Source organism: Lygodium microphyllum, chromosome 28, assembly GCF_053477565.2.
Source record: "Lygodium microphyllum isolate KBCC chromosome 28, Lygodium_microphyllum_v1.1.10, whole genome shotgun sequence".
Taxonomy (NCBI): domain Eukaryota; kingdom Viridiplantae; phylum Streptophyta; class Polypodiopsida; order Schizaeales; family Lygodiaceae; genus Lygodium; species Lygodium microphyllum.
The window spans coordinates 11,925,031-11,945,787 of record NC_141162.1 but is presented as its reverse complement, the minus strand read 5'-3'; the positions used below and the strand labels follow the sequence as shown (position 1 = coordinate 11,945,787).

The window sequence follows — 20,757 nt, the reverse complement described above, 5'->3', positions numbered from 1 at the left end:
ACTTTAATAAATGCACATGTGATAAGTATTATTATTATTCTTTACCAATAAAACAGGTGCGCCAAATGGAGAACTACTAGGTCTAATTAATTCGCTGTTTAATAATTCCTCAACTTGATTTTGAATTTCTTTATGTTCAATCTGGTTATGCCTATATGGTGCTTTACATGGTGGTTGTGTACCAGGAATTAAATCTATTTTGTGATCTTCAGGACGTGAAGGAGGTAGCCCATGTGGTAAATTTTCAGCAAAACAATCTTTAAATTGAGCAAGGAATTATTTATGCCTAGGGTGCATATGTTTTTCTTTAGTGTGAAGTTCATTCACCCAAATTAAATAAGATCTGCTACTTTTACGTAATGCACCTTTAGCTTGAGTATGAGTAAGTAGTGGAAAATTATTAGATGTGTGCATACCATACAATGTAATTTTTTTTCCTTGAAAATGAATTTTAATTGAATGCGTGGAATAATCTATGTCAGGATTATGCTGATGACACCAAGGCAAACCTAGGATAATATCACTTGACTATAAAGGTACAACTATGAAATTTCTACGTTCAGTGTATGCACTAATTTGAATTTCTAAATCAGGCACCTCTTGTGTCCTATTATATCTTGTGCCTACGAATGCTGCTTTAATGCGATAATATGTAGAAAGAGTTTTTAATTTCAATTCTTTCACTAACTTTGTAGAAATAAAATCATGTGTACTACCATCATCATGTAAAATAATCTTTTCTTTTCCATGCACTAATCATTTCATTGTCAACAAAGAATGTGGAGTTTGTAAAATATTACACGGCGCAGCGAATAGAATCTGAGAAAGAGATAGAGAGTACACAACAGATAAGAGGAGAATCAGTAAATTTTTTTAACTCCAAACAACTGATACAAAGATGGCTCTGTCCACCCGTGCGCTTCCACTGTGTGAAGCTTAGATAGCGATCTAGACAGAAGATAGGTGAAGAGCTTAAGGCTAGCTGGAACAACAACTCTGACTGGGTGAAAGATGAGTGTTTGATGGCTGCGAAGGGGTTTAGCTTTTATAGCCCGCGAAGGTCGTTAGGTCGGCCTACTGACCGACCTACCATATGAGCCTCCACTAGTCGGCCAGGGAATATTCCAGGGAATATTTCAGGGGCCCCTTTTAACTCCCTTACCACGCAACTCAATGCAATGTGCCTCGAGTTGCTACCAGCTTAACCACTCCGTCTAACCCAAAGATTAGACCCACAACAGTCACCTTTTTTGCCATCCGGTCACATAGACCTCATCTGATATACAAGTCAGGACTCAACCAATGTCCGGGCTCACATTTGGCTTCTCCTCATAATGGGGGCCTTACAACTTTGAGCACCATGGATCATTGGTAGCACCTAATGAGGGTGGGGCATTGATCATATCTAACAGAGTTGGCATACCTAGTAAAATATGTGAAGGAGTAGCAATGTCATCTTCATCTTCCGTAAAGTCAGGCATTTTCTCATGTTTTTCATCTTCCATTGCTCCAAGATAATTGATATGGACAAGTGGTTTCTTCAATTGGCAATTGTCTGCTAGATGCCCAGGTTGATGGCATTTGTAACACACTATAGGTTTGGCTTTAGATACATTGTTTGCAATGGCAAAAAGCCTAGGAATATTAGGATTTGGCTGTGAGGATGGCTTAGGGTTTTGATTGGTATTTGATGGCAAAGCAGGTGGTTTTGTCCAAGACTTACGGAAAGATGATGAAGGAAAACGACTTTGATTGAATCTTCTAAAATTTGAATTGGATTTCTTGGAACCATAGTTACCATTAGCTTGAAATTGTTGTGGACACTTGTCTCTTCCTCGAATCTTGTCTTCAGTGTCATGAGCCAAAGAAATTGCATCTTCAAGGGTTGTTGGCTTGAACATATTCACTTCAGCGTAGTAATGCCCAAGTAATCCAGACATAAACATGCTCTTGTGAGCCGCTTCAGGTACGTCTTCAAGCATTCTGAGTTGCAGTAGGGCATTCCAAAAACGTTCGGTGTACTAGGAAATAGGCTCACGATATCTTTCCTGAAGAAGATCCCATTGCTTTATGGCTTTTTCATGGAATTGAGGAGGAAGGAAATTCTGCATAAATTTCTTTTTGAAACTCTCCTAGGTAGTTGGACAATCTATGCTCTTACGAACCACAGTCCACCAAAGAGATGCTTGATCGACTAAATGATTAATGACACGTTTAATTTTATCTTTTTCAGCGTATGTCTCTTCATGAAAGTAATCATCAAACTGACTAATGAATACAAGGACAATCTTTCCATCTCAAGTTTCATTGAAAGTACGGAATTTGAAATTTCTTTTACTTATATTTGTTTCTTTGTGGATGGATTGAGCTTTGAGTGTTGCATCAATGATACATCGGATAAGATCTTCAGGTTGTGGTCCATCTTTGTTGGTGGTAGATCGTTGCAAATTGGCCAATTCAACTTGCAAAGCTTGTCGGGCTCTTCGTTCTTCATCCAACTGCATCCTGTAAAAATCCAAAAGACCTCACACCCTCAAAATCCAATTAGCAGGATGAGCGTAGCTCAAAGTCGAGTATACAAGGCTTATAGATTTTTGTTTGGCTTTTTCGGTCTTCGTCTTTTGCGGTTGTGAAATTTGTAGTCTTCGTAAGATCTGTGTATGACCTTCTGTGTGTGTTGAAACTAGTTCAGCAAGTTTGCATATGCAAACAGAGTCTTCCAGGGAACAACTTTGCAGTTCTGTGCTTCTGCGTAGGAACAGTCCTTATGGGAGTTTTTGGAATAAGTCAGTTTTGATCTCTACTGACTTGCAGGATTTGTAGAGTAGGTAAATTTGAACTTGTAAGATTTAAGTGATTAAGCTTGTTTAAATCTTAAGTAACTTAAGCTTATAAGTTTCAGTGAAACTGACGACGAATTTTAGGGGGGGCGTTTTTTCCGCTGCCCAATCTGTTTTGAAGGTGGCGCGGCCACATACGTCGAAATTTATGGGCTTAAGCTCTTAAATAAGCTTTTTAAGCTTACTTAAGCTTTTGAATTAAGCTTAAACTTTTGAAGTTATGGAAGCTTATTTGTTATTGTCTGTGGAAAAATGACTTCGAAAGGGAGATGTTGATGTGGTCCTCTGCTTCCTCAGGCTGGTCCTTCGCGATCAGAGGCTGTAGATAGAGGTTCTTGACCACCAAGAATCCACCCGTATCGACCATTCGCAATGAAACTGACTGTAGAGTTCGATTGTTCTAGGAGCTCTGCCTTCACACAAGATGGGTAGCGATTGGAAGCTCTCGATCTCAGCTTCGCTCTGATACCACTGGTGCACAGATCGGATTCCGTAAGCGTACGTAGTGCGAGCTAGAAGGTCCCCAAGAATAAAAGAACTCTACTTTTCGCACAAAACTCAAGGTAGAAAGCATGCATGACATGAACAAGAGACCAATTGGGTGCAATATCCCCCCCATGACTTGTGTGAGCGCTCCACAAAGCATATATTTTATGTATTAATCATCTTCAAGCTCAAATAATAGCCCAAATTACAAAATAGCATGCTTTTGGCTTTTGAGTTTGCTTTAGTACCAAATAGAAATAATGCTAATGGGCGGGCGCCCAAGAAGTCATGCATACCCAATACAATGTCCAAATACAATTATCATAATCGTGCGCCCATGTGCATACAAAAAAAAAATCTAATGCCTTAATAAATAGGCACGACAAAATATAGGCTCCATGCCTAAGGTATGCGCCCATCAAAATATAAATAATAACTCCAATACACACTATCCTCCAATGCTTTCCTCCGCCACTGCTGCTATCTCTACATATCAACTGAAGCATTCAGAATTGTTAGTAAAATAATATAATTAAACCGACAAAAGTGAATATCTAGCAGTCTTCAGCTACATAAATAAATCAATTGGTTAGAAATCAATCCTAACCTTAATGTATCATGAGTGCGCACTCTAAACTCATAAATGTTTATTAATTTAATATGTATTTTGTGGAATCACCTATGTACACACTAAATTAACGAAACGCCCAAAAAGGATAGGCGTCCCCATCCACTTCTCGCACAAAGAATCCACTTTGTGTATGAGCCCCGGTAAACAAAAGTTTACAGAATCCATGGTAAAACCTCACGGAATCCACTATGGCACGCAATCCACCGTGAAATATGCCTCCTGGCATCAGTGGAAAGGCGTTGGACTTGGAGCGTGGGATACTACTACATAGATGCCAATTGACTCGCCTATCTTCAAAACAATCGAAAGAGGTTAAAGTGGTTGGAAGACTTGAAGATTATCAAATTATTCATCTTCTATGAGGCACAACCCCAAGCGCAGATCTAGAATCTTGTTTCTGCACTAAGCCCAATAGAGGCACAAGAGAAGAAGTTTCTTCTCAAACAAATTAAACCACCAGAATTTAACGGAAAAGAGAAGACAGTTAAAGTTGATGCCAAAACATGGATTGAGGCTATGGAGGACTATTTCAATGCAACTGGAACAACACCTGTGAACCAAGCCATGATTGCTAAGCTCAAGCTCACTAACAAAGCTAGGCTATGGTGGAAACAATGGTGTGAAGGCCAAGAAGTCACACCGAAAGCACCATAACTTGGGAAAAACTAAAGGAAGCAATGCAGGGAAGGTACGTGTCCCTTACATATAGAACTCTTAGGATGAATGAGTTCTTCAAGTTGAAACAGTTGGGCCTATCTCTAGAGGTGTACTTCGAAATTTGTTTCCTTGCTAAAATACGCCATGACAATGAGTATCCACCAAAAAGTCTCAAAGTTTTATGATGGGCTGAATACACCAATAAACACTCGATTGGAATCAATGCCTCCTTCGAGCTTGCAAGATGCATTGATAAAAGCAGGACCTATTGCCCATGAAGTCCAGCCAAAGTCCAAACCTTGGGCCTACAGAGACCAAAATTCGGGGATTTCAAGAGCTCAAATTAAAAGGGCGCAAGGACAAGGTCAAGGCCAACGAAAGAAGCCAAGAGCGAATGTAATCAATGACTTTGTCCCCACTCAAAGAAGTGATCAAAGCTTGTGTTGTTTCCACTACAATGAACCTGGGCACTTCAAAAGGGAATGTCCCAAATTTGGCGATGATCGCCATCAAGGGAAATTCAGGGGCCAAGCCACGGATACCCATGGCCGCGATCGTCTAGCATTGGGAAGGGCAAAAAATTCCAATATTACCATTAAAGGATTAGATGAAGAAGAAGATCCATGCATGGAAGTCGAGATTGAGAGGGCAACCGTTCATGCCACTCTCCATAAGAATGGGCCAAACCACCGATTCTCGGTGATTCAAACATCATCAGACTACCAAGGTAAGGAATTTGAAACCTTGATTGACTGTGGTAGCACTCATTCTTTCATTTCACCAACGTCTGCAAGAAGTTTAGGGATAACCACTCTACTTGTCGAACTAGCAAATGGGGCGAGAAATCACTTGCACTAGACAAACTACTAAGATGGAATTCCTACTCGGAATCGAGTCTACAAGTGTTAGGTTTAGGGTAATGGATCTAGGTGTCCATGAATGTCTACTTGGGATGGATTGGCTAATCCCCAATGATGCTCACATTCATTATGGAAAGGATCAAGTCTTCTTTCAAAATCCTAAGGGTGAGCTAGTTACAACACAATGTGAAGCAGGTAAACCAAAGATCCAGCTAGCTAAGGCAACACGAATAGTTCAAGGAATAAGGACGGGATTACCCGTCTACCTAATCAAGCTAAACAAACCAGATCAGGTAGAGGACACCAACGAAGAACCATCATGGCTAAAGGAATATGTGGATGTGTTCCCATAAGAATTAACTGAATTACCACCACCTAGGGAAGTGGATTATGAGATTAAGCTAACCCTAGGAGCTGATCTAGTTGCAAAAAGGCCCTATAAGATGTCCATTCTTGAAGCCATTGAGTTAAAGGAACAACTCAAACAACTTGGTGTGCAGATCGGATGCTGTATGCTCGCGTAGTGAATGCCGGAAGGTCCCCAAGAACAATGAACTCTACTTTTTGCACAAGTTACAAGGTAAAAAGCATGAACGACAAGAGCAAGAGACCAATTGGGTGCAATCTCCCCCCATGCCTTGTGTGAGCGCTTCACAAAGCATGTATTTTATGTATATTTCATCTTCATGCTCAATAATAGCCCAATTTACAAAAATATATCAAGCTTTTAGCTTTTGAGTTTGCTTTTACAAAAATAGGAATAAAGCTAATGGACGGTGCCCAAAGAGTCTGGCACGCCCAATACAATGTCCAAATAGAAATAACATAACCGTGCACCCATGCGCATACAAAATAATAATAAATAATCAATGCCTCAATAAATAGGCATGACAAAATATAGGCGTGGCGCCTATCAGAATATAATCCATAGATCGAATACTCGCTATCCACCAATGCTTTCCTCCGCCACTGCTGCTATCTCTACACATCAACTGAAGCATTCACAATCGTTAGTAAAATAATACAATTAAACCGACAAAAGTAAATACCTAGCAGTCTTCAGCTACATAAATAAATCAACTGGTTAGAAATAAATCCTAACCTTAATTTATTACGAGTGCGCACTCTAAACTCATAAACGTTTATTAATTTAATATGCATTTTGCGGAATCACCCGCTATGGAATCACCCATGTACACACTAAATTAATGAAACACCCGAAAAGGACAGGCGTCCCCATCAACTTCTCGCACAAAGAATCCATTTTGTGTATGAGCCCCGGTCATCAAAGTTTACGGAATCCACCGTGGCACGAAATCCACCATGAAATATGCCTCCTGGCATCATACCCCCGGGGTGGGATAGCAATTGACCTCAATTGCTATTAGCTCAATGTGGAGCTAACAGAGTGGGGAAAGCATTTAAGTCTCTAGCGTGCATCCATTGTGCTTCCTCTACAGGATGGTTCTTAAATTTAACTAAATATCTAGAATACCTTCGGTCAGTTCTAGTGGTCATAAAATCAGTGTCTATAATAGCTTCTGGTTTAAGTATTTCAGTCTCTTCCTCTAATAAAGGTGGGTTTTCATAAACAGGGTGTACAAGTAATTGGCCTCTAAATGGTCTCAATAAACTAACGTGAAATGTGTTGTGAATTTTCCAATGAGGTGGTAATTCTAACTTGAATGCATTGTCATTAATTTTATGAATGATCCTAAATGGTCCATAGAATCTGGGGGCTAATTTGACAACGGGATGTCTATCTACACTTTGCAGTCTATGTTTTTCTATTCTCAACCAAACATAATCATCAACTTTGAAATTCATTGCCTGTCTTTTCTTGTTGGCTTGTTTGGTATATGATTGCTCGGCTTTAGCAATCATATCTTTAACCTCATCAAAAATAGTATTATGCATACTAGCAATATCATCAGCACTATGAATTCTATTTGACAAAGATGCAACAGGTGTAGATAATCTATATCCATAAATCACTTCAAATGGTGCTTTCTTTGTAGATGTGTGTGGTGTATTGTTATATGCAAACTGTAATAAATGCAAATGTGTGTCCCATGTCTGTGGTTTAGAAATAGTATATGCACGTAAAAATATCTAGAATTGTGTTGTTAGTGGCTTCTGTTTGTCCATTACTTTCTGGATGAAATGCAGATGAGAAATCAATCTTTGTGCCTAGATTAGCAAACAGAGTAATCCAAAATTTGTTACAAAATCTAGAATCAAAATCTGAAATAATAATTTTTGGCAATCCATGGTTAGTAAAAACAGTTTTCAAAAACAATTGTGCTGCCTGTGATGCTGTTAAAGTTTTCTTACATGGAATGAAATATGCTTGTTTACTAAATCTATCTACAACTGTCCAAATCATATCATGGTTAGATTTAGTATTAAGTAAACCAGTAATGAAATCCATAGAAATTTGTTCCCAAGGTTTAGATGGAATAGATAAAGGCATAAGTAATCCATAGTATTTTCCATGATGTCTCTTAACTCTTTGACAAATCAAACATTCAGAAACAAAGTTAGATACATCAGCATCCATATGCGGCCAATAAAAATCTTCAGTTAATGTACGTAAAGTAGATATGATACCTCTATGACCTTGGTATGGGGGACAATGAATTTCATTCAAAAGAAAAGATCGGAATGGAATTGTAACACACAATCTCTTTTCATAAAACATAAATCCATCATGATATGACAATGAATCAATAGGAATAAAATTATTTTGAACTAATTTATTCCAATCAGTATGAAAAGTGATATCCTGATGATATGTATCTTTCATAGCAATCAAAGAATCAAAAGATATAACAGAAATATTATGAATGGCATGTCTTCTACTCAATGCATCAGCCACTACATTTTCTTTTCCGGGTTGGTATTGGATGATAGGATGAAAACTTTGAATAAATGAGGTCCATTTGATATGACGGTCAGAGATTTGGGGTTGGCTAAGTAAATGTCTAATACTTTGCTGATCGGTCTTAATCATAAATTCTGAACCCATTAAGTAGTGTTTCCACTGTCTTAATGCTTGTACAACTGCTAATAGTTCTTTGTCATATGTGGAATATTTCAGCTCAGAGGATTTCAACTTACAACTAGAATAGGCTATAGGATGATTGTCTTGCAAAAGTACAGCTCCTATTCCTGATCCACTAGCATCGGTCATCACTAGAAAGAATGGTCTATTAAAGTCAGGAAACTGTAGAACAAGGGCATGGGTTAATGCATGTTTCAGTAAGTCAAAGGATTTCTGTTGATTTTCGGTCCAATGATATTCAATTCCTTTCTTCAGAAGTTTGGTTAATGGTAAAGCAAGTAATGAAAAATTACGTACAAACTTCCTATAGAAACTAACAAGACCAAGTAATGAGTGTAACTCATGGACGGTTTTAGGTACAGGCCAATTCAATATTGCATCAATTTTCTTAGGATCAACTTTAATTCCATCAGATGATACAATATGATCTAAATACTCAATTTTTGTTTTAAAGAATTCACTCTTTTCAGGATTTGCATACAGTTGATTTTTTTTCAATAATTGAAAAACAAATGACAAATGCTCATAATGTTCTTTCTCATTTTGACTAAACACCAAAATATCATCAAAAAAGACAATTACACAATACTGATATTTTAGAAATATACGGTTCATCATTCTACTAAACATAGCAGGTGCATTAGTCAATCCAAATGGCATGACTAAAAATTCGTAATGACCAAACTGTGTTCTAAATGCAGTCTTGAATATGTCTGACTTATCTAGTCTCACCTGATGATAACTAGACTTAAGGTCTATTTTACTAAATATAGCAGATCCTTGCAGTTTGTCCATAAGGTCATCAACTCTAGGAATAGGATACCTATTCTTTACAGTGATCTTATTTAAAGCGCAATAGTCAATGCACATACGATAGGTATTATTCTTTTTCTTGACTAACAGAACAGGTGCACCAAATGGAGAACTGCTAGGTCTAATCAATCCTCTATTTAGTAATTCCTCAACTTGGCTCTGGATTTCTTTTTGCTCTATCTGGTTATGCCTATATGGTGCTTTGCAAGGTGGTTGTGTGCCAGGGATCAAATCTATCTTATGGTCTTCTGGACATGAAGGAGGTAAACCAGGTGGTAGGTCTTCTGCAAAACAGTCCTTAAAATATGCAAGAAATTCTTTATGCCTAGGGTGCATATGACTTTCTTTGACTTGCAATTCATTCACCCAAATGAGATAAGATTTACTACTCTTGCGTAATGCACGTTTAGCTTGAGTATGCGAAAGTAGTGGAAAAACATTAGATGCATGCATACCATATAATGTAATAGATTTTCCTTGAAAATTAATATTCATTGAGTGTGTGGAATAGTCTATATCTGGATTATGCTCGTGTCGCCAAGGCATGCCTTAAATAATGTCACTCGATTGTAATAGAACAACTAAGAAATTTATTCTTTCAGTGTATGAACCAATTTGAATCTCTAAGTCTTGCACTTCCTGTGTACCATTATACCTAGTGCCTAAAATGCAGCTTTTATGCAATAATGCGTAGATACAATCTGTAACTTCAATTCTTTTACCAATTTTGCTAAAATAAAATCATGAGTACTATCGTCATCATGCAAAATAGTGTTTTCCTTTCCATGCACCAAACATTTCATAGTCAATAAAGAATGTGGAGTAGGCATATCTGGTAAAGTATCGGAAGTAGTAGTAGTGTCGTCCTCATCTTCAGTGAAATCAGGCATATCTTCATATTCGTCTTCGTCCATTGCTCCAAGGTAGTTGATATGAGCTAATGGCTTCTTTGAATGACAATTTACTGCTAGATGTCCAGGCTTGTGGCATTTATAGCATACTATTGGCTTGGCTTTGGTTACATTGTTTGCAATGGCAGGAAGTCTAGGTACATTAGGATTTGGCTGTGGAATAGGCTTAGGGTTTTGATTGACATTGGATGGTAATGTAGGTGGTTTTGCCCAATTTTTATGGAAAGATGATGAAGAGAAACGACCTGGATTAAATCTTCTAAAATTAGAATTGAATTGTTTTGATCCATAGTTACCATTGGCTTGGAATTGCTGTGGTCGTCTGTCTCTACCTCGTAGCTTATCTTCAGTGTCGTGAGCTAGTGAAATGGCGTCTTCAAGGGTAGCAGGCTTGAACATGTTAACTTCAGCGTAGTAATGCCCAAGGAGTCCAGACATATACTTGCGCTTATGTGTCGCTTCTGGTATGTCTTCAAGCATGCGTAGCTAGAGTAATGCATTCCAAAAACGCTCTGTATACTGAGGTATAGGCTCACGATCCCGTTGTTGGAGAAGATCCCATTGCTTAATAGCTTTCTCATGAAATTGCGGTGGAAGGAAATTCTGCATGAACTTCTTCTTGAAATCTTCCCAAGTATCAGGACATTCTATGCTCTTGCGTACTACAGTCCACCAAAGAGATGCTCTGTCTACTAAATGATTAGTAACACACTTGATTTTATCTTTTTCTACATAGGTTTCCTCATGGAAATAGTCGTCAAACTGACTAATGAATGCTAGAACAGTTTTTGCTTCTCGTATGCCATTGAAAGTACGGAATTTGAAACTTCTTTTACTTATCTTTGATTCCTTGCGAATGGTTTGAGCTTCGAGAGTTGCATCGATGGTACGTCGAATAAGATCTTCAGCTTGAGGTTCTTCTTTATCGGTAGACGCTCTTTGTAAATTTTCCAGTTGAGCTTGCAATGCTTGCCTAGCCCTTCGTTCTTCTTCCAATTGCATCATGATTAAGTCCAGTTTTTGTTCCATCGTAGGTTCAGGTAAATCGCCTTCAGCCATAAGATCATCCATATGTGGTTCCGTCATCCTGTAAAACTCAAAAGACCTTTCTCACTCAAAATCTAGTTAGCGGGATGAGCGTAGCTCAAGTTCGGGAATACAAGGCTTATGTGTTTTTGGGTATAGCTTTCTCAATCTTTAGAAAATCTGTGATTTATCCTTCTTCGTATGCTGAAAATGCTTCAGCAAACCTGCGTATGGTACCTTCCAATGAACAACTTTGCAGTTCGGAGTTTCTGCGCAGGAACAGCCCTTCTAGGAGTTTTGAGCACAGTCAGTTCTGACTCCAGTTGACTAGTCTCACTTGCAGAGTTGCAGACTTATGTGACTTGGAGAGTTGCAGACTTGCAGAACTTATTCCATTTGTGAAACTTGCAGAACTTGATCAGAAAATACTTGCTGAACTTGATTTTTTTTTTGTGACCTGGAGTTTGGTGACTTATAGAAGTGAGCCTTAGTTGACTTAGCTTAATTGATTAAGCTTAGAGCTCTTTGAGAGTAAACGGCGCAAAACGTGGGGGGGGGCCGTTTTTGATGGCGCGCTGTCGTGTTGCTGCGCATCCGAGTCGTATACACCTCCATTTCTTTTGTTGTGCATTTGTGTTAATTTCTGCGTGTGATTCATTGTGTGTGATTGATGCATTATGATAATCCGTCCTTTCAGTACCCGCATCCAATGTATATATTCCCTTAATGCATTGCACACTGATCATGTTCTGGAGTTACTATCTGAAGTTGAGAAGACTGACCTCAAACCACTCCAACCATGTTTTGACAGTGCCATGAATATGTATTTGCAATTGAAGTGCTAAAAAGAAGCGGAGTCTTTGTTCGACAGGGCAAAGGCTGTGAATGTACGGCCTGCACATGCTACTTTTAATATGCTTATAAAGGCTTACATAAACAGTGGACAGATGGAAAAGGCAGAACGTGTTTATCAAGAAATGAAGCAAACTGATGGTATTGGTGCAAATTCACTCACATACAATCTGATGTTAGAGGCCTATGGTGTGGCCTGTCTTAAAGATAAGGTACAAGAAGTTCTAGAGGAAATGCTAGCAAGAGGATGTCTTGTGGATTCTAATGTCAAGGTCCACATACAATCCATGATTGGTGTAAATAAACTTGTGTCGGAAAAGGAAAAGCTGAAACTTACAATGGAGCACCGAGAGATATTACCAGGCTTATTATTAGGTGGTGCCAAGCTAGTAAGTCCGGATAACGATCAAACTTATGAGCTCCACTTACAGTTTGACTGCAGAAAGCAGCGATGCTGAGGATTGGGAATGTTTGCTTTCAGATCAGTCTGAAGAGGTATGCTATAGCGAAACCAGGGGGTAAAAAGTTAGGCGAAATAGTGCAGAAGCAGCCATTCCTGCAGCAATAAAAGAGTCTATTCTGGGAGAAAAGGGGATATTTTTTTTGAAAAAGCTTGATATGGCGAAAGGAGGAGGGAGCAATGCTAATTGGGGGGAAAAGAGCTCTAAATCTGGAACCGTGTGTGGAAACCTTGGTCAGGAGGGAGGCGGGAGGAACAGAGTGCTGGAGTATTATGCGAAAAACAGAGGATGATGGGGTGAGTACGCTGGAGCCACATATGACTGATAATTCTGTCCACGGATGTGTTACAGAATGGCATTTCGGGGTGAGAAAGCATACGTATATGGACATCATCCAATACCTGTATGATTCATAAGACTGAGCCTCTTGACTCAGAAAGGCCAGGATATAGTCCTGTAATGATCTTCTACTTCATCCTGTCGAGTGCACGAGCCATGTGACGACATAGAATTTTTCGGATCAGGAATCACATCTTTTGCCGCCAAAACAACGATGGTGACCTTCCCCAAGTAGCTTGTGCAGTAGTGATGACGGATCTTCGCTAGTTGAAGCAGATTAAGTCAAGAAAGGAAGATCGTCGAGATCTTTATTCAAGAAGGAGGAGTGGATCATCGTTAGCAATCTATTTGGCATCGTCAAGCTCTGAGAGGTGTTAAGAAGATGGCAGATTGAAAACATGAAGGAAAAGGGGAAATTGAAGACGATCAAACAGAGGGAATCTCTGCAACTTTGAAAGAATCTACAGGAGACAAAGGGAAATTTTTTGCCAGTCTGAGGCACATGAGCATTTCAGGGTGCTATCGGACATAGAAGTGCGCCACCAAAGGCTTCTCACGGCAATTCGGTTGGTCTTGGTCGTTCCCCTGCAAATCTAGTCTCTCAAGGCCGGCTCCTCTTGTCGACTGCAGAGGCATGGCCATCTCATCCACCTCTGCTGCAGAATGCTTTCAATGTGTCGCCTGACTTTGACTTCAATATCAAAGATTGGAGCAATTATGTGCATTGGCAAAAATTATGCTGATCATGTGAAGGAAGTCGACACATGGAAAAGTGCCCCAGGAATAACTGCTCCAGCTATTCCACAGCATCTGATAGTGTTTACAAAGGCACCACAATCAGTCATTGGACCTGGAGAGCTGATCAAGTATCCTCATGCACTTTCATCACAAGTGTACTATGAAGTAGCATGACAGAGCTAGCAGTAATCATTGGAAAAGAAGGGTACAAAATTACAAAGGAATCTGCCATGTCTCATGTATTTGGGAAAAAAAAAAAATCAGCAGTTCCAGATTCTCAAATTAATGGGCAAGATCTGCAGATTTGTTGCTGGGTAAACGGAGAATTGAGGCAGGATGGAAGAACATCACAGATGATATTCCCTATTCCTGATCTGATTGAGGCTATTTCAGCTTGTATTACTTTGAAGCCTGGAGATATTATAGCCACTGGAACGCCTGCTGGTGTTGGAACTAGCTTCAATCCTCCAAAACATCTTTTGCCAGGTGATGTGGTTCGCATAAGCATTGAAGGCTTACGAGGTGCTGATTGATCTTGTCAAAAGGTGAATTTTTGGCTCCACAGGATTTCTTCAAAGTTTATGGACCTGTTTTTATAAGGAATGCTCGATGGTCAATTTGGTACAGTTCTTGACTTGGCTACAAGATTGGACATTGCTATTGATGTAGCACATGCAGTTACCTACCTGCATCTATATGCTGATGTGAAGAGTATTTACCTTCTTACTGCAACTGTCAACATACACCTGAATGTAAACAGTTTATGAGATACTTCGGATTATCATGAACATGAATTTCTTGTAACTAATTTGACAAGCAATATAATGAACTTTGACATCAAAAATTTGAGTTCTTCTTGTTAGACTCTTCCATTGCTGTACCTTGAACCCCGTGTTCTGCAGCTCTTGCACGATCTCTTTGACATTTCTGGTGAACCCGACGTGAAAGTGCTGCGTCATCAGCAAGATGGGAGACTCGCAAGAAGAGATGACAGATGATAATGTCATGAAGAACCTGTTTCAGTCATTCACCATGTATATGCAGCAGCAAGCTCATGCAAAACGTGACAGTGATGCTATGGATGCCTTGAAAGCTGTCCAACAGGAGATGAAGCAGTTTAATGGCCAGCAAGTGTCAACTTACCTGCATTTGTATGAAGAAAAGATGAAGTTTTTTGGGGTTTCTCAAGATGATTGGAGCCGCTACTTCTTGCGGATCGTGGTGCGCGCTCTTGAAGGTCGAATTGCAGAAATTCAAGAGGCACATGTAGGTTGGGGGCTAAATTTAAAAAGGCATTAAAAGATGAATATTTCCTGGAGGATACAGGTCTTATGAATCGCAGGAATTTTTTAGCATGGGTTTCTATGCCTAATAAGGGACTTTCTGTTACCGCTCTTCTACGAGAATTTGAAAGCCGTTATGATCAGTTGGATGGGACTGAATAGCAAGCTTTGGAGCTGCAGAAAGTGGAGTTATTTTTGCAAGCTGCAGATGCTGATTTACAGGAAAAGTTGGATGATCTTTTGGAAGATCAAGCTACTGATTCAGGTTTAAAGACTGAGTGGAGACATGTCATTGATGCTGTGAATGCTCTTGTCAAGAAGCAGCGCAGGAGAGTAAGATTGCATCGAAATACAGGATCAGTTCCTGAAAAATCCTTGGAGACTTCTTCTTCTACCCCTGCTGCTTCTTTGCCTAAGCCTACTCCTCCTGTTGTGAATCCACCAGTTCCTACTGCTCCAGTGCCCTTATCTGTAGATGATGTTATTAAAGGCTTGGCGGATTTGACAATTGAAGCAGTCAAAGCTGAAGTTGGTAAGTTAAAGGAGCAACTTATGTCAGTACCTGCTGTAGCACCTGCTCCAGTGACTACTTTTCCAGCTGGTCAAAGAAAAGGGCGACGATGTATTTGGTGTGATAGTACAGAGCACCAACACTGCAGAGATTGTGATGCTTTTCAGGAAGCACGTAAGAAGAATGTAGTGTTCTGGGGACAAGATGGGAAGATATGGCTGACAAAGACTGGCGCTCCTCTTGACACGAACTTTGGTAAGGGAGGTATGAAGAAGCTTGTTGATGATATGGCTGCGCGATCAGCTTATGTGAGTGTTAGAGGAGATGCTTCAGCTTTTGGAGTCCAGCTTGAGCAGAAATCTGATGGAGACTCTGCTTTATGGTCATCTGCCTTGGAGATAGCGAGAAGAGGGAAAGTTCAAACTTCTACTATGACTTGTGTGGGCTCTAGCATCCGAGGAGAAACAGGATGGGATTCTCCTGTTGACAGGTATTCTATTTTTGCTTATATGGCTAAAACGCAGGGTTTAGATGCCATGGTTGAGGAAAAGAGAAGAAGAGATGAGAAGGGTCCTAGCTCCTCCAAAAAGACTAGAGGGGGTGACTTTGTTTCACCACCTGTTACAGCTCCACCTATGTCAAATTCTCTAGCTCAAACAGATTCTGATCAACCAATGGAAGACAAGCAGAAGGAAAAGAGGCAACCAAGAAAAGAGCCAGGATTCAAGCTCTTGTCAAACCTTGATATGCAAACGGATATGAGTAAGATTTTTCATGAAAGAATTTTGAATAGTGAAGTCACTTTTACTGTTGGAGAGGCTCTTGGGATTGCTAGAAGAGAAATACAGGATCAGATGCAGGATCTTTTGCGGAGGAAACGACATGCGATGGAAGGACCTGGTTTACAGGGATTGTGGCATGGAGCTCTTGGGGAAGAGCATGATGATGCGGTGATGGTTGAGAATGCTTCTGTTAATCCGCAATCGGAGAAAATAGTGCAGCCTATGCAGTATGAAGATGATGAGACCCCTATTCTCATTCCTTGCAGCCATTTTTCACGAAGTCATTGGGCTAGAGCAACCACTGAGACAGTGGTAAGGATTGGAGAGAAACAAATTCCCTTGATTGCTTTAGTTGATCATGGTTCTGAGATTAATCTTATTGCTCAAGGTGTTTATGAGAGTGGCAAGTGGCGTATGGATGCAGAGCATGGCTGGCGCATGAGAGCCGCCAATAATACTTCTGGTGATATGTATGCTGCTTGTCCGAGTATCTGAATTTCTATTGGTAATGTTGAAGAGGATTATCATTGCTTTGTTCAGGATTCATGCTCTTATCCGATTATTCTTGGACAGCCTTTCATTACAGAAGCAAGAATGGAAACAAAAGTGATGGATGACGGATCAGCTTATGCGCGGATACGCAGTAAAGATGGTATGCGAGCTGTTCAGTTTATGACTGTTGGGGTAAATCATCCGAGAAACAGGGACTCCTTGCGTGAGGCACCACTACCTGCGAAGGAGTTGGATTTTCATTAGGTACCGCTGTCTTGCGAGACGCCAGTGGTACGGAGCGGAGAAAAGAGGAGAGCTCGCCTCCTGGCAGCCAGTCTTTCTCCAATAACTTTGTTGGGTTTACTTCAGATAGTTCAGTAAGTTATCAGAAAATTTCAGATTTGCCTAGAGCTGCCAGGCAGTACATTGGTCGTAAGGAGAAAGAGTTGAAGAATGCAGGTATTTTGCAAGCAGAAGAGCATGTGGATGGATTGTATGAAGGGATGTCTTATGCAGATACATTGTTTGAGATGAGAGCAATGCTGAAAAGTGATGTATGCAAGGGTTCAAATATCATACCTGTGCAAACCTTGGAAATGTTTCAGGAAATTTCTAGTTTTATGCTGCAAACAGAGTTAGAGGCTGAGAAAATTCAGCAAACTGAATTTATGGCTGATCTTGATTACCTAATAGAATTGCAGAGGGCTGAATTCATTCAGCCAACAGAGTTGAATGCAGAAAAATTTCTGCATACAGAGTTTCAGACTGCACCCATGCAGTCCATAGAGCTAAAGGCTGAAATTTTTCAGCCAACAGAGTTGAAAGATGCTGAAAATTTGCAGAAATTGCAGCAAAGAAAAGAGTGCTTGAATGATGCCAAGGTTGACACAAAATATAAAACAGTTGATAAGAAGGTTAAGCCGGTTGCAGGCCCGCTTCCTTCTGATAGTGATGAACAGATTGAAAAAGCTATGAAGCAGCCTATGTTGAGGGATCCTGCAAATATTGGACATAAGTTTACAGTTGAAACTCTTGCAGAATTGAAGGTTGGAAATGATGATTTTTTGCTTCCAGTGGAAAAAGAATGTTTTAGAGAGATGCTTGGACGTCATGGGAAGGCATTTGCTTTCTTTCCACATGAAATTGGCTGCATTAATCCGAATTGGTTGCACCTATGGTCATCTTCACTGTTCCTCATGTACCATGGAATATACGTCCTATACCTGTGCCTAAAGCACACTTGCCAAAGCTGATAGAGTTGCTGAATGAGAAGATTAAAATGGGGATTTTGGAACCCTCTTCTGCACCCTATTCTAACAGGTGGTTTACTGTACCAAAGAAGAATGGTACTTTGAGATTTATTCAGGATATGCAGCCCGTGAACAAAGTGACAATCAGGAATGTGGGAGCAGGTCCAGTTGTGGATGAATTTGCTGAGGCTTTTGCAGGACGAGCCATCTATTCACTAGGTGACTTGTATTCAGGTTATGATCAGTTTCAGCTTGCCTTGGAAAGCAGGGATATTACTACTATGCGGACACCTATTGGTCTTGTGAGGATGTGTACCTTGCCTCAAGGTGCTACAAACTCAGTTGCTCATATGATGAATGCTATGCATAGAGTTCTTCGAGACTATATTCCGCAGTATACCATGCCTTTTCTAGATGATGTGCCTATTAAGGGTTGTGCAGAAGAAGAAAAGAATGAAAGTCTTGATTTGCGTGGATGTAGATAGTTTGTGGCTGATCACTTGAATGCTTGTGAACAAATATTGACACGATTAGAGGAGGTAAATTTGACACTTTCAGGGCTGAAATCTGTCTTTGCTGTTAATGAAGTCATCATAGTTGGGCATATGGTTGGATACTATGGCAGAAAGCCTTCTCCTGCAAAGGTGGATGCCATAAACAGGATTGCAGAGTATTGCTCAACTACTTCAGAGGTGCGGAGATTTGTGGGAGCTTGTGTATTTTACATGATTTGGATTCCTCATTTTGCTCATATTGCAGATGTTCTCTATCAGCTGCTTCGAAAGGGGCATAAATTTTATTGGGATGAGAAGCATTCAAAAGCCATGCGTAAGCTCAAGAAGCTGTTGCAATCAGCTCCTACTCTTCGCAAGGCGGATTATCAGTGTGGACGGCCGATTATGTTGATAGTTGATACTAGCCCTATTGGCATAGGTTGGGCTGTGGGACAGGATGATGCTGATGGAAATAGGTATGCAATCCGCTTTGGAGCTAAAGTTCTTAATGAGCGACAAAGGAGATATCCGCAGATTAAAAGAGAGTTGTGGGGAGTAGTCACTGCACTGAAGTGTGACAAAGGATATTTTATTGGAGCTTCAGTTATTGTGGAAACAGATTGTTTGCCTTTGCTTGGCATGATTACTAGTTGCTCGACTCCAGATATAGCGATGCTTTGGTGGATTGCCTATATCAAATCATTGAATCCAGAATTTCGACACATAGCAGGGAAAGATAATCCAGTTGCTGACATGCTTTCTAGAGCGAGATATGAGGATGAGGAGTCAATGCTTGCAGAAGATGATGAGACAGAGTTTGCTGCTTCTATCCTTATTCATGATTGTCATGTATCTACTGTTGAAGCTTTTATTGAAGAACTTTATATTGATGAATGGCTGCAAATTGGACAATATCTAAGTTAATTGACTCGAAGAGCTGATTGGACAGATGATGAATTCAAGAAAATCAGAAGGAAGGCTTATGGGTATTTCTTGAAAGATGGTTTTCTTTGGAAGCATCCAAGAAAGAGAGGAGGCTTGCCCTTGAGAGTAGTTTGTGATGTAGCGATGCAAATACAGATTATGCGAGAGTTTCATGAGAGCTCATGGGCTGGACATAGAGGTGTGTGGGCTACCTATGAGAAAATCAAAGAAAGATACTGGTGGAAAGGGATGTATAAAGATGTTTCTCACTTTGTGGAGACTTGCAGGGACTGCCAGCTTTACTCTTTAGTGCGACATCGTGATGAGCTGCATCCGACTTATCCACTATGTATGCATTACAAGTGGGTGGTAGACTTGGTTACTTTGCCAGTGGGACTTTGGCAGATGAGATATCTTGTCTTAGCTAGGGAGGATCTTACAAACTATGTTGAAGGTAGACCGTTGCGGACGAAGACCACCACTACAGTATGTAAATTCTTGTTGGAAGAAATATTTTGCAGGTACGGTTGTATAGGCAAGATTACAGCTGATCGTGGAGAGCTAGATGCTGATGAAGCTAGAGAATTCTTCTCACGGCTTGGGATTAAATTGGCTCTTACTACTGCCTATAATCCAGAGGGAAATGGCAAAAGTGAAAGAGGACATCCGCCCATAGTTAAAGCATTGGCAAAAGCTTGTAGAGGTCGGATTGGAGATTGGCCGAGATTACTACCTTTTGCATTGTGGGCTGATCGCTCTACACATAGTGTGACTACTGGATACATGCCTGCGGAGTTGATGTATGGGCAAAAACCTGTCATGCCTACTGAAATTTGTGCTCTCACTTGGAGTGTTCTTCTGTGGCATGAGAATTTATCAAGGGAAGAGCTCTTAGCCCTTTGGATTCGTCAACTAGAGAGAAGGACAGAAGATGTGCAGCTAGCTGTTGACCGTTTGAAGGCAGCCCGTCTCAGAAATAAGGACAGGTTTGATTTAAGGCATCGCTTGAGGCCTAGAGCCATAAAAGAAGGAGATTGGGTTCTAGTCTATGACAGTAGTCTAGAAAATCAGCATAGTAGCATGAGAAAAATGGCTCAAAGATGGTTTGGACCATATGAAGTAAAGCAGGTTTTTGACAATGGTACCTATGAGCTGGCTGAATTAGATGGAACAACATTGAGGGTGCCTATTGCTAGAAAACGAGTCAAGATTTTCAAGAGAAGAGAAGATGAAGAATATGCACTTGAAGCATTGACAGAAGAAGAGCAGATAGGAGAAAGACAAGCTGATGAGACAGAAGACATAGATGATGAAGCCGATGGAGAAACAGGTCTACTAGAATC

At 40.2% G+C, this 20,757-nt stretch overlaps 1 pseudogene; it reads left to right on the top strand.

The window, feature by feature from the left end:
• Positions 1-12,202: 12,202 nt before the first annotated feature.
• Positions 12,203-14,211, top strand: LOC148011179 (uncharacterized; annotated as a pseudogene).
• The last annotated feature ends 6,546 nt before the right edge of the window (positions 14,212-20,757 follow it).